The sequence below is a fragment of the Rhinolophus hipposideros genome, assembly GCF_964194185.1.
Source record: "Rhinolophus hipposideros genome assembly, chromosome: 7".
NCBI classification, from domain to species: Eukaryota; Metazoa; Chordata; class Mammalia; order Chiroptera; family Rhinolophidae; genus Rhinolophus; species Rhinolophus hipposideros.
The window spans coordinates 65,890,987-65,904,678 of NC_138053.1; the positions used below are offsets into that span (position 1 = coordinate 65,890,987).

General features: G+C 41.8%; 1 protein-coding gene and 1 long non-coding RNA gene across 3 annotated transcripts in view; both read left to right on the forward strand.

The window, feature by feature from the left end:
- LOC308500085 overlaps window positions 1-5,749 on the forward strand; it is a 36,960-nt gene extending 31,211 nt beyond the window's left edge. Inside the window, exons 6-7 of the long non-coding RNA XR_013993684.1 lie at window positions 2,575-2,633; window positions 4,781-5,749. This is a non-coding gene — a long non-coding RNA (uncharacterized lncRNA). The remainder of the gene's footprint in view (window positions 1-2,574; window positions 2,634-4,780) is intronic.
- A 7,255-nt stretch (window positions 5,750-13,004) lies between these two features.
- Window positions 13,005-13,692, forward strand: part of IL6ST (interleukin 6 cytokine family signal transducer) — a 51,328-nt gene continuing 50,640 nt past the window's right edge. The window contains exon 1 of one of the 2 annotated variants that reach the window (XM_081054521.1): window positions 13,005-13,277. The gene's annotated coding sequence lies outside the window, so the exon portion shown is untranslated. The remainder of the gene's footprint in view (window positions 13,278-13,692) is intronic. The other variant, XM_081054523.1, reaches the window with a different exon arrangement.

Consider the following 13,692-nt stretch of genomic DNA (forward strand, 5'->3'; position numbering starts at 1 on the left):
AGGTAATTTTGATGACTCTTAAGGTAATTTCTAGCTAAAGCCTCCATGACCATAACTGTCAAGGTCCTCTTTGTTCTTGGCCTAAATTTCCATGCTGAGTCTCTCTGCCTAGACCAAATACAAAAGAAATTCAAAGTTTCTCCACTTTTCCCTGAGTGCCATGGGAAGAGAGCTCAGAGGGGTCCCTTCCCGCTCTTTAGAGGGATTCGGCTTTTCTCTGATTGGCTTTCCTCCGCACAGATCAGCGAATCTGCGAGACCAAGGGGTAGGCACACCAGGAGCCTGCCTCACATTCCCTGTGTTATAACAAAATACCACAGACTGAAGGGTTTAAACAACAAAAATTTATTTTCTCATGATTCTGGAGGCCAGACATCTGAGATCAGGTGCCAGCATGGACAGTTGCTGGTGAGAACTCTTTTTCTGGCTTGCAGATGGCCACCTTTTCTCTGTTTTCACATGTCCTTTTTTTGGTGGGTTCACATTAAGAGAGAGAGAAAGCAAGCTGGACAAAGGAAGAAGCTGGAGGTGGGAGGCTAGGCACTTGCTCTCTCTGTTTCTCCAACTTCTGGTATGGAACTCTAATAATTCTACATTCTAACCTGAACTTCTATGTTGTTATGAAGTATATTTGTCAAGCTAGGAGGATACAAAATATTTAACAGTATTTAAAAAATGATAGGTGGGCCTCATTTATACTCTTTCCTGGTGTCCAACAGATGTGAGGAACAAACCTGGTTGCATATTGTTCCAGTTCTCGCTGAACTCCATTTTCAACTCCACGTCCAATGAATTAGTCAGTGTTAATCAGATAATGAAGTTAAGGAGTGTAATATTAGTCTGAACCTACCTGAGATCAGGTTCTTAACTCATCACTACAGAAACTCTATGTCATGATTCCTGTATCATAGTATTAACTAATATTTAATCCAGGGTTTCTATGTGCCAATTACTATTCTAGCACTTTACATGTATTAACTTATTTGATCCTTCTGGTAGCCTATGGAATAATATTATTACTATCCTCATTTTATAATCAAGGAAATATAAACAGAGATTAGGAAACCTGTCCATGGGCATCCAGCTAATAAATGGCAGAGCGCAATTTGAACCAGACAGTTTGGCCTTAAAATCCTGCTCTTAACCATTCTGCTATAGCCCCCTCAAACAAAAGCTACTATTTATTGAGCACTACCACTATACCAGACCCCATGTCGTTGCTAATACTATGAGATCAGTACTATTATTTCCCCATTTTACAGGTGAGGAAACTGTACCTTAGGAAGATTAAAACTTCCATTCAAAAGTACACCCCTAGCGAGTCATGTTCATAGATTTCAACACGAGTAATCTGATTATAAATCCACACTCTTAACAATTCTGGTTGCTGAATGAACTTTCTTTGAAGGAGAACACACAGGTGATGAGGAAAGCCTGACCATGTCATTGGATCAGATTGTGATAGTTACCACAGAGAAAATTCATCTATGTTCAATGAGGAAATAGGCTGTTTTGAGTAAGATAGCAATTTGAGGAAGTTAAATGGATTAAGATTACAGGTTGTGTTTCACATTGGGAAATAGAGTTGCATTTTTAGTGCCTGTGGCTTGATCTGAAATCTCAGAGTGAATCATTACCATCACACTCTGACTTTAGGCATGTCTTCAGTCCCAGCGAGAGGGATGTATTCCTCAGGAATTGATGAGCTGTTTGAAGGTAAGCTCTGAACCTAACCCTTGAATCTGCTTCAACCTAATCCAACATGATCTGAGGTGCCTGATAATATAATAAATTCCCCCACGAGAATGAAGTTTGACTCTGAATGAAAGTTTGTCAATTAGGAGACTTTTTCTATGATTCCACAGTTCTCCTGCTTTAGGACATTGTTCAAATCCTCATCGATATGATTGAAAGCTGGAAATATGATGATATGAAAAACGTCTGAAAACACGTTATCCCACCTCCCAACATTCATATCTAAAGGGTCTCTCCAAGACAAGGGGTCACAGAGAGACAAAATGGATCAGAAAACTTCACTCTTCGGCCCCAGCTCTGATGACCCCTGTAGTCTGCTATGACACCATCGGTGTTATTGTTTTAATCGAGAATCCAGCAGATTTTCACAGCGATGTCTTGGCTCAAGGTGTCTTTGAGTGTGTTCCAACCCTTTATCTAGTGCAGGGCGTTGTTTGCTGGTCTTCACTGTCTTTGAAAATCCTGTTTGATTATGGGGAAGAGCCTGCCTAGTGTAGTTTAAAGTATAAACTCATACTCAATGAAAACAGAACTTTAGTTCAAGGAAAGAAGATGGCTGCCCATGCCGTGTGGTTTCCTGGGAAGGAGACTGTATCTCAAAATAAAAAAAATACAAATTTAAAAATACAACCTCTGCTCTAGTTCATGTGAGACATTTCTATCATCACACTCTAATTTCTTTATCTTAACAGAGCCCCATTAGATAACAATGTCAAAAAGTTAAGGCCTCACATGACATTCCCAAATGCTAAATGGTCAGGGTCACATGTCTAAAATTCTTTTATGGTTATCATTTTCCTTTTTTCTGTAATTTTATAGGACAAGAATAAATGGCAAGCTGGGATCAGCAATGAGATAAAAGAGCTGGAATAAACCTGGTTAGTTCCTTCTTTTGACCTTGCTCCTGCTCCCACATTCACCTCTACACCCTCCTTATGTATTTACTGATACCTGAACCAGAGGGGCACTGGCTGAGATAGAAGACCTATAGCACCCTAAGAACTTTTCATACCAAGTCCTTTTGACACCAAGGCTGTGGACCACAGAAACATGACAGGTTTGGGTGAGCATTACCGTGTGGGTTCCCACAGACCTGGAGCCAAAGCTGTGTGACCACTTCTACTACTCAGCTCAAGATCAGATGTTGGTAGACAATGAACCCAAAACATAAGGATTCCATTCCAATATTAATACTCCCGAAGTGACTAAGGGCAAGATACCTATCTTCCTTACATATACAATGAGGAAAACACATGAATCTATCTAGAGAGGTATTGTGAGAACAAATAACATTTTCTTACATAATCACAAAGGGGCAAAAAGTGCTCATACCACAGCTAGAGTCTTCGAATTAGAAAATACTGCCATTTTTAGCTTCATAAAATATCTAGGCACCTAATTCTACCTTTATAAATACCAGGTACTCTAGAGTTCAAAATTCTGTAACTATAACTTTCATACATGCACATATAATTCCGCCTTCTTCATAGCAAGCAGTCCATAAATATTTGTTGACTAAATGATAGATGATTAATCAATTGATTAAATGAAGGCTTTCAAAATCAGATATACCACTAATAAATAGAATCACAAGCTGTTATTCTAAATGAATAACTCAGTGACCATTTCCTAAGCTAAATTAATTACCATAGTCTATTATAATTCTGCATTAGAGATATTAAATATGTGAAATATGTAATAAATTTCTAAATCAATCGATTTATTCATAGCTGGGTTTGAGGTCACAGAAGCAGAGAAAGTGACAATCATGTTAATGAGATCCAGTGCATTTTGCTATGCTGTGACCAGAAGACTGTACTCTCAAAACCCCTACCCTGCTCTACTTTTCTTGTTTCTATGACATTTATTACCTCCCTACAGAGTATGTAATTGACTTACATATTATGTAAACCACCTAGCTCTTGGAGTTCACATCTGTGTGGCAAAGTGTCAGGTTTTTGTTTTTTTTTCTTTAAACATCTACGTTTCTTCGTATGGTCTCATTCTTGGTAATCCAAAAGCTTAGTTGATTACACGGCCCAGGATGAAGCTCATTTAAAAAATATGCAGATTTTAGTTGAACCCAAGTTTAACCTACATATAATGTGTTTTCCGAAAAACCCAACCCAACATTATATTATGTATGACCCACAAGAAGATACGGAATCTAGCTCATAGAAGTAATGTCTTAATGTATTTTTGCATTGGTCAGAACGCACTTACAGTATTTTGTTCAGTTATAAACAACATTATTTTGATGAGACAGACACAAGCTAGAGGGATCTCAAACTGTGAGTCTAGAGAGCAATCTGGAAATTGTATCAGATAAAGAAAAATGTAACGCATTGTGAATTGTCATTTTTAAAAATGTAAGTATTAGGATGGTCATGATAGCTGGGATTTCCGGTAAAAAAAAGGTAGTACATATAGTTTGTCTTCACTCAGGCTGCTATAACAAAATATCATAGACTGTATAGCTTAAATAACAGAAATTTATTTCTCACAGTTCTGGGAACTAGAAGTTCAAGATCAAGGTGCCTGCCTATTCAGTTTCTAGTGAGAGCTCTCTTCCTGGCTTGTAGATTGGTGTCTTCTCATCTGTCCCCATGTGTCCTTTCTTCCATGCATGCAGTGGGGAGAGAAATATTTCTTCCTCTTCCTCTTCTTAAAAGGCCATTAATCTATCAGATTAGGACCCCATCCTTATAACTTCATTTAATCTTTATTACCTCCTGAACTCCTTATCTCCAAACACAGTCACATTGGTAGTTAGGGCTTGGACATATGAATTTGGGGAGGTCACAATTCAGTCCATAGCATTGTGTATAGTCCTCTAAAGTAAACATTTTGAAAGACATGCTGTGACTCATAGTGAGAAAACTTTCTAGCTAAAGCTGTTCAACAATGAAACCAATTGCCCACTCTCTGAATCTATGGCCTTCCTATCACTGAAAGTAGTAACTCAGTTTAGAACATTTTTTTTTTATTTAATTTTTTTCTTTTTTTTTTTTTTTTGGTTGTTGAGAGCCCCCTGGCCCACGTGGGAATCGAACCGGCAGCCTTCGGAGTTAGGAGCATGGAGCTCTAACCGCCTGCGCCACCGGGCCGGCCAGTAGTAACTCAGTTTAAAGAATCATCTCTCCATGATGTTGGGATGAAGATTCTTATAATGACTGGAAGTTTAGAACAGAAGACTGCTCTCCAATTCTACCATATTTAAACGTTTTAAATGTTGTTATTCTACGAGATTCAACCCAAATTACCCTTCTCCCAAAGTACTGAAACCATATGTGGTTATTTTGGCATGAGAAGAAAAGTCTAGTAAAAGGTTTAAACCAACAAAATTTAAACAATTTTGGATTAAGTAAAATTTCATAATTTTTGGTTTTGCAAAGAGCAAGGAGATGTCTACGATTTTCATCAGGATTTTGCTAAAGTTTATGATTTTTGTGTGGGGTTGGGAGGAAGTGGTTTAAGTAAACTCTTAAACTGCATCCCAAACACTGCTTGTTATCAGTTTTTGGTGTTTTTTTTTAAAGAAATTCAAAAAGGTTAAACCTAATTCCATGAATAAGACTAAAGGTGTCTAATATGTAAGATCATTTCAAACCTAGTGTTTGGTATCCTTTAGGTAGAAAAAGCCAAGAAAAAGAAACTAGATTAAGAAAGAAAAACAGAAATATTCTTTCACTACTTTCCTTCCAGAAATTACATGGCCCCCTGCTATGACTGCCAGATGTAGTAAATTTTCAATAAAAACTTTTAGTTCTAGGTGAACCAGAAATACTTGGCACCCAACACTATTAATTCTGAACCCTGTTTCACTGCAAGCTGCATTATAGTCAGTTTTTAAAATACGATATTTCAGCTTAATACAAAATATGTTTCACATTTTCATAAAAATTGTAAGTCAATTAAACATAAGACATAAAATGAGTTAGTTGCAATTGATGCCTTAGTATTTCATAAAATAAATTATTTTGTTAAGAATGTTAAATAAAACAAACAAAAAAAAGAATGTTAAACAAAAAAAAAATATCAAAAATCGTATGAGTAAAGAATAGTTTCCATGTAAATTAAGAGCAATTCTCCTAACACACATCAGTCAGGATCTAACAGTGTAAAATATGGTTGTTACTGATGACTTTCCCCCTCTCTCTCTCTCTCTCTCTCTCTCTCTCTCTCTCTCTCTCTCTCTCTCTCTCTCTCTCTCTCTCACCCCCCCTCTCCCTCAGATCCTTGGACACAGGACAAAGAAGAGACCTCCCAACTGGAACACAAATATTATTGATGAATCCTAATTCACTATCCTGTGCTCACTTAGAGAAGGGTCTTTGACTCGAGCTCAAGCACCCTAAAGTAAGGAAACCATGTGATTTATATTGAAAATGACCAGGGTACTATGAGAGTGAAGGGGCCATAGTTACACTGGCTTAACAGGAATAAACAGGAACAGTGCCAGGCAAACCAGGACATCTGGTGGCCTTATCCATAGGAGACATTATGGTTGTTGTCCCAACCTCCATTCTACTCTAAGTGATTCTTCTAAGGTAGTGGTCCCCCACCAGAAGTACTAGCATCATGTGGCAATTTGTTAGAAATATAATTCTGACCCTACACCTACTGAATAGAAACTCTGAGGTAGGACAGGGCAGCACTATGTGTTTTTACATGTCCTCCAGGTTATTCTAATGCAGGCTAAAGTTTGAGATCCACTCGTGTAAGCCAATCATAATATTCCATTTCCTTCATCAGTGATGGGTTTAGGAACAGGCAGGTATAAAGCCAGTTTGAGCCAATGAAACATAAAAAGAGGCTAGCTTGGAATTTCCGGGCAAGATAAATCAAACTCTCTCTTGTTGGATGTGAACAAGGAAACACATTACCTGACTGTGGAACGTGACTGTGAACTGTTAGAGCAGAGACTTGAGAAAAACTTGGCACTATTTGGCTGCTGGATCAAGCAGCCCATCCAACCTTTGGACTACATGAAAATTAATTTGTGGAAGTCATTTCTGTTTGAACTAGCTGAAAGCATCCTTACACATCAATGCTCATTCCCACTTGTCTTGAACCCACATTTGCACTATGTCTTCTCCCACAATGCCACCCTCTCACACATTTCTCCCTTCAATATCCCTACTTTTCACGTAGTCGTATCCTGCCCCTCCTTCAAAGTCCAATTCACGCCCTCCTTCATAAAAGTCACCCTGACTGCTCCACCCCAAATTGTCCCCTCCTCTTCAGAATCAGTTTTCCATATTTTCTGAGCCCCTGATCTGTTTTCATTCTGCTTTCTCACATGTTTTATCATGTGTAAGGGCTTGGTACCTGGTATGGAGTGCGGCATTCCAAGAATGCTCAGGAAATATTTGCTGTAAATGGTGGTTCCACTGATCTATGGAGATAAAGTATTGGGTTAGCAAATGCATTCTAACCCCACGTCACAGTTGTTCCTTGTGTAGGACCACCACATCAAACCCTGACTTAAGTACAACTCTAATCCTACTGTGGCCTCTAACGAGACTTAGACAACTTTATGACATCTATTAGCCAGAATCTCCGGTTACTAGATAAATGCTTGGCAACCTTCAGAGAACAGGACATTACTGTACTGAGGTGGCAGCGGGTAGGGGGTCGGGGGAGGGTGTCTATGTGGTGATAGGAAATGGACTTGCCAGACCATCATTAGCTCCCAACCCACTTCTCTGCATTTGCTCTCTTTGGAAACGATACCACCTATGGAGTTGTGTTTGGTGGCAGGAAGCTAAGAGTGTACATAAGCTAGAGGTTACTCTGGCTTCTAAGAAGACAGTATAGCTTAGTGTCTGAGGATGTGGGTTTTAGACTCAGACCACTGGGATTTGACTCTTGGTGGAGACTGCTGTCTACTTATAGAGGAGGAGACTATCTGGGGTGGAGCAAAGCAAGTTATTTGACTTCTCTAACGATCAGTTTCCTCATCTGTAAAATGGGGGTAAAAATCATACCTACTTCATTTTCTGACGTGAGAAACATAATAAATAAGATCTTGTATATAAAACACTTAGCATGCTATGTGGTACATAGTAAGCACTCGATAAATAGTAGTCATTGTTAATGACCCAATCTCTCTGTCACTCAATGCCAGCTTCCTTCCTCCCTGTGGCTGTGGGAAGTGAAGTGCTTTACGCTTCCCTGTTCATGGGAAGGGCAGTGAATGAATAGTAAAGTGAGTAAACTGGATTCTCAAGTGCAATTAGAGAGAGCAGGCTTTGCCTTGGCTTTCTGCCTGCCCAGCAGCTGTGGTTTAGCATCTGAATGTAAAAACTGCCAATATTCTTCTTAGCACAACACTCCTTATACTACCTCCCTAACCCACCACCCTATGACAGATAGTCACACACTCAGCTAGAAAGTTCTATGGTTGATATTAGCAACTTACATTTGCCAGCGCTTTATGGTTTAGAAAGCCCTTGCTCATCTGTTCTCTCATTTGGCCCTCATACCATCCTCATGCAGGAGCCCGGGACAGCCTTTCTCATGCCATTTTACCCTTTGGGAAAGTGAAATTCAGAGCGATTATGTAACTTGCCAAAGGCTTCAGAGTCAGAAAGTTGCAGAGCCAGGGCTCAGAGAAGTTTCGACTCCAACTTAGTCATCTGCCCACCCCCTTCACAGATCATATGCCCTGCACAAGGAATGAGGTTTTCCAAAGAAAAGCATAATGTGTATGTTCTACATGTCAGCTTATTTCAGCCAAATGTACGATAGTAAAAGACTTCTCACCTCCCTTTCCAGGATCCTTTGCTTAATGTTCGACTATATATACGGTTCCCAAGAAAAAGAGGGGACATGTCAGTCTTTTAGTTAGTTATCCAAAAAGTGTTTATCGTCATGCCTTAACCCTAAACAATAAAAAATCCTATTTAACTTGAGTGTTTGCCCAATTCTCTAACTTCTTATGTTCCTTCAAACCAAAGTTTCCATATTTGACTTGTTGAACGAACTCAAAAGGAGTCTGGAGGCTTCGGCTAGAAATAAATGGTAAAAGATTTATTCTAAGATTTGGAGTCTGCAAACTGGGAACTCAGGTAGGCAAAAACCCAGAAGTGTTACAAAGAAGAAGGAAAGGTGAAAAATTCTTACAGTAAACGTATATTCTTGAGAATTATTAGTCCTGCATTCTTAGCCCTAGGATTGCCTTTTTAGTAGGCACTGCCGTCTTCCCTTGAGGAGACAGATACACATTCGCCTAAGCCATTATTTAATACAATTCATACCGTATCTTTATCCAAATCCTAGGCAAGGGGCCATACAAGCCCACAAGATGAATATTTTTTAAAAAAATTCATGTTGGTACTTTCTCACCTTCTGGTTTTAGTAGGAGTATCAGACTTGGAACCAAAAAATCTACTTCATAACTGAAGAGTGTTCTTTCAAATGAGGGTCAACAAAGGAAAGCTCTTGCTTCTTCACTAGTTGTGTAGGAAGTAACAAAAGCTAATTATGTTCAGACTCCTTGGGATGATGATATTCTGGAGCTAATCTGGGCCATTTCAAAGCTGCAGCCCTACTACCTGACTTCCTCCTCCTATGTGTGTATCTGGGAACAGGATGCACCTACCTGCTGCTCTCACTTCTGCACTGGCCTTCCTTCTCTGAAGCCAAGCTCCCTGTGAAAGAGGGTAATGCAAGATCACCCGTGCACAGCCATTTGACAGGGTTTCCCAGAGGTCTGGAAGAATGAGAAAGCTAGTCTCCCTCCACTTCAGTTTGCATCTGTGTTTAACCTTTATACAGAGCTGCTTACTTCCTTTCAAAGTCTTGTTCAACCGTAGTTATTCTTTAAAATGAAATAAAATAAGCAAATACTAATGACATTAAGAAGTTTCTGCTAACTTCTCAATTTTAAAATGATTAGTTGTGAAACTATGGTGTCAGAGGTCAGAATAGTGGTCACCAGTGGCCTTCCAATAATGAGAAGGGAGCAGGAGGGGCTTTCGGGGGCGCAGATCATGATCTGCTTGGTTCCGTTTCTTGATCTACGCGTAGGTGCAAGTTGCATGGCTGTGTTCAGTTTATGAACATTTTTCAAGTTGTGCTCTTATGGTCTGCTCATTTTTCTGAATATATATTATTCTTTAGTAAAATTTGTGAAGTGGAATCAAAATGTTGTTTAGTTTTGTTGCTATGAAATGAATTTTTCCTGTTTTCTAGCTTGGAAATTTAGTTGCAACTTAAAATCGTATTTCATCTCAAACTTATTTTACTAAGTGAATTATTAAACTGCTTCATTGTGAGACACATATTGAATTATATACTTTTGTTTGCTGAATTAGATGCCATTAGGTTAGAAAGATTTTTTCAACACATACAGAAAAGCTGTCCCCAACTCACCATTGAGTTGATAGTTTTTAAAATGTTTCTAAGGTATTTTATGCTAATAATGAAAAACATAAAACTAGGGGACTAAATTTGGTAGGAGTAGGACCAAGAACACAGAAGAAGGAAAAATTTTAAAAGAATAAGGGTGGTCCTTCCTCTTAGGCAGTAGGAAAGGATAGATATATAGTTGCCTGCTAAAATGGAGAAAAAGTAAGGATGCTCACAAATGATGGTCTTTGTTTTTCCAAGGAATAATGAAACAATGGTCTGTACCAAGAACAAATGTTGGGGTGGGGCTGGTTGTTCAAAGAAAAGGGAAACAGGAAATAACACTGACATGGCTGAAGGTGAAGGGAATTGAAGATACTAATGAGAGTGCAGTTAAAATGGCTGGTAAGAGTTTTCACAGCTTGGGAAGAGGAGGTAAGAAATAACTGGTAAACTATGAGAACAAAGACTAGAGGTCATTGAGGAGAAATTGCAGGCTCAATGGGAGTAAGAGGTAGAAGGATATGTGGCTGTGGGTGGAGAGGGTAACTCACAAGTCAAAATTTTGCAGATGGCATTTGATGACTGGATTGTAGCCTGGATTGTAGACTGTGTAGCCACAAGGTGTGGCTACATCTGTGGGTTTCTGATACAGAGTGAAGTTGAAAATCATTGGAAGAGAGAAGGATGAGAAATTGTGAGGTCAGCGTGCTAACTGAATCATTATCATGGATACTGAAATCATTAGATGTAGGTAGGTAGGACATGGGGATAGTTCCAAAGAGGACACAGAGTTTCTGAAGCACAACTGGGCACAGGCAAGGAAGTAAATGATATCCTTGTCAGGGGCCAGTTTAAGCAAATAGCAAGGCAAAGTTTATCTTCGACATTTATCACCTTTGTTCTGTAGCATCTTTTCCTAGCTTTGTTCACCTATTCTCAAATGACCTCAGTGTCCTCTTGTAGCCCTCTCTCTGCATCTGTTCCCCAGTCTCTGCTTTTGACTATCTAAAATCCCAAATGGTCGTAAGGTATAAATGGAAAGATTTATTTATGTGACACTTCTCCCCATTAATCTTTGCATTTTGACAGAGCTTTCTAATGGCAAATCCTTACCCTGAAAGTAGTCCTTCAGGGCCAATACCTACAGAGGTGTCTGCAAAGTTTTTTAATTCCAGCTGAAGGGAGAAGTACTCTTGCTCTGAAAATCTTTCTCCAGTATCGATTCATTCTTTTAGCCTAAGATTTTATCCATTCCCACAAAATGTGAGTTTCTTGGAGGTTCGGGCTGGGCTGAGCCAATACAGGGATATCCACAAAAGAATTAACTCAGTCCTTTGTTTTTCTGACTATTGTGCAAGGCAGGCTGTAAGTTATTGAATCCCTCTGTCTACTCCCTGTGCCAGAGAATATCACCGTTTTCAATACACGCTGTGATGCAAAAAGCTTTCGGAAGCATTGATATAGTAGGCATTCAATACTGTTAACAGCTGACATTTATTGAGCATCTACTAGGTGCCAAGCATTTCACATATTTTAACTCATTTAACCCTTGCAACAATACTATGAGGTCGCTACTGTTACTCTCATTTTGCAGATGAAAAAACTGAGAAGATCTCAAGGTCATAGTCATGGCACGTCGCAGTACTAGAATTTAAACCCAGGTAATTTGGAACCAGAAGGTACACTTAACCAGTATACATTGTCCCTAAATCAATGTTTGCTAGATGGAAATAAATTTTTTAGTTGAAAAAAGTTTTTAATAGAAGTTTGTGTTGAAACGAACACCCCTATAAATGGCAGAACTAGAATACAATCCAGTCCCACTCCCTGGGTTAAATACAGGATGACAGCAGCAAGCGCTAAACACGGGGGAGCTTTGTCTCTCCGGCAGCACCATCCCCACGCTTGCCTGGGTCTCCTTTAGCAGTCGACACAGAGCAGACCCACTTTTCTGTCTTTTAAAAATTATATGCTCACAACTAAGAGGTCATAATTTGTTGTACTCCGTCTGAATCCTCGGTATAATGAAGAACCATATAATTGTGTCACTATCTGGCTATAATTTGTTCAAGTCCGTGAAACAAACCATATTACACACACACACACACACACACACACACACACACACACACGCACGCACGGCTTTATTTTTTAAACTTCTCATTTTGCTTTGGAAAAACACGTATCAACGTGAGTCTGTCTGACGGGCCATTTACCAGGCTTGGAGGACGCGTGTAATGGAATTGGTTTTCACTCGGTATTTTCATCACTGACTGGGAGGTACACACCGCAAAGAAAAACTAGTTTCTTGGCGCGTCACCAGTGCTGGGGTTCACCGATCAATCACACTCAAACTCACTCACTCACTTAAGGTTCATTTACAGAAGACCTGGACCGAAGCCGCCGCGGCTAATCTGCGGTCATCTCGTGTGGAGTCGCGGTCACCAAGCCCTTGCCTTTCCCCGAGGATCTCCCACGCCTCTCCTGTCTCCCAGGGAGCCCGGCGGTGTCTCGCGGCGCGGATTCCCTCCCGCAAGGATGCGAAAGGAGGCCGAAGGAGCCTCGGCGAGAAACGAGAGTGGCAGGCACGCGTCGCACCCGGGCTTCAGTTCACGACCCCGTTATTCCACGGAAAAATGGAACATTCCGCTCCTTCCGCCCGCAGCGGGGAGGTGGGGGGAACCCTTCGATCTAGTCTGGGAGACGCGACGCGGACGCAGCCACCGAAATCCGGGACGCTGGGAGCCGCGTTACGGGAATCGCTCACGCCTGGCGTCCCGCCCCCTCGCTGTCGGGAGCCGCTGGGCCAATGCCTGGGCGCGCCGGGTCTCGAGCGGGCCAATCAGCGTACAGACCTCAAGTTCGGGGGCGGGGCGCGGTGGGGGCGTCTCGGGGTGGAGTCGAGGGGGCGCCTTGCCCCGCTGCGGGAGGAGGGCCGCGTGCAGTGTGTGCGGGGAGGAGTAGGGAGCGAGTGGGAGCCGCGGCGAGAGGCCCAGAGGCCCGCGGAGTCGCGCGGGGCACCCCCGGGCGCAGCTGAGCGGGAGCCGCGGTCGCCGGGCGCACAGCCCCGACAGGGCCTAGCGCGGAGAAGGAGGAGAAGGACGTGCGCCCTGGAGACGCGGAGGATCGAGGCGCCGCGGAGGATCGAGGCGCCGCGGCCCGAGGTGAGGAGGAGCCGTAGCGAAGAGAAGGGCCGTGTTGCGGGAGGGAGAGGGTGAGGGCTCCGTCGAGGCGGATGTGCCAGGCGACCTGGCACTCGTGGGAGCCACCCTTCCCTGGGGGAGAGGGGCGTCCCGGCAGCGCGCACGCTCCCAACTTGTTGGCCCCAGCCTGGAAATCCCCGCATTCCTTCTCCCTAGTCCCACACCTCCGAGTTTGATTCCTACAACCTTGTCACCTAGATTGCTCAATGCACAAAAAAGCACAGACACCCCCCCCCCCACACACACACACACATACACACTCGCCCGTGCCTCCCTCTCCTTAATGAAGCCCTCGCCTCCAAACTCCCCTCTGGATCACACCGCGTTCTGGTTATCAAATCCCCACTTTTTTCTTCCCAATCCTCTTTCCATCTCC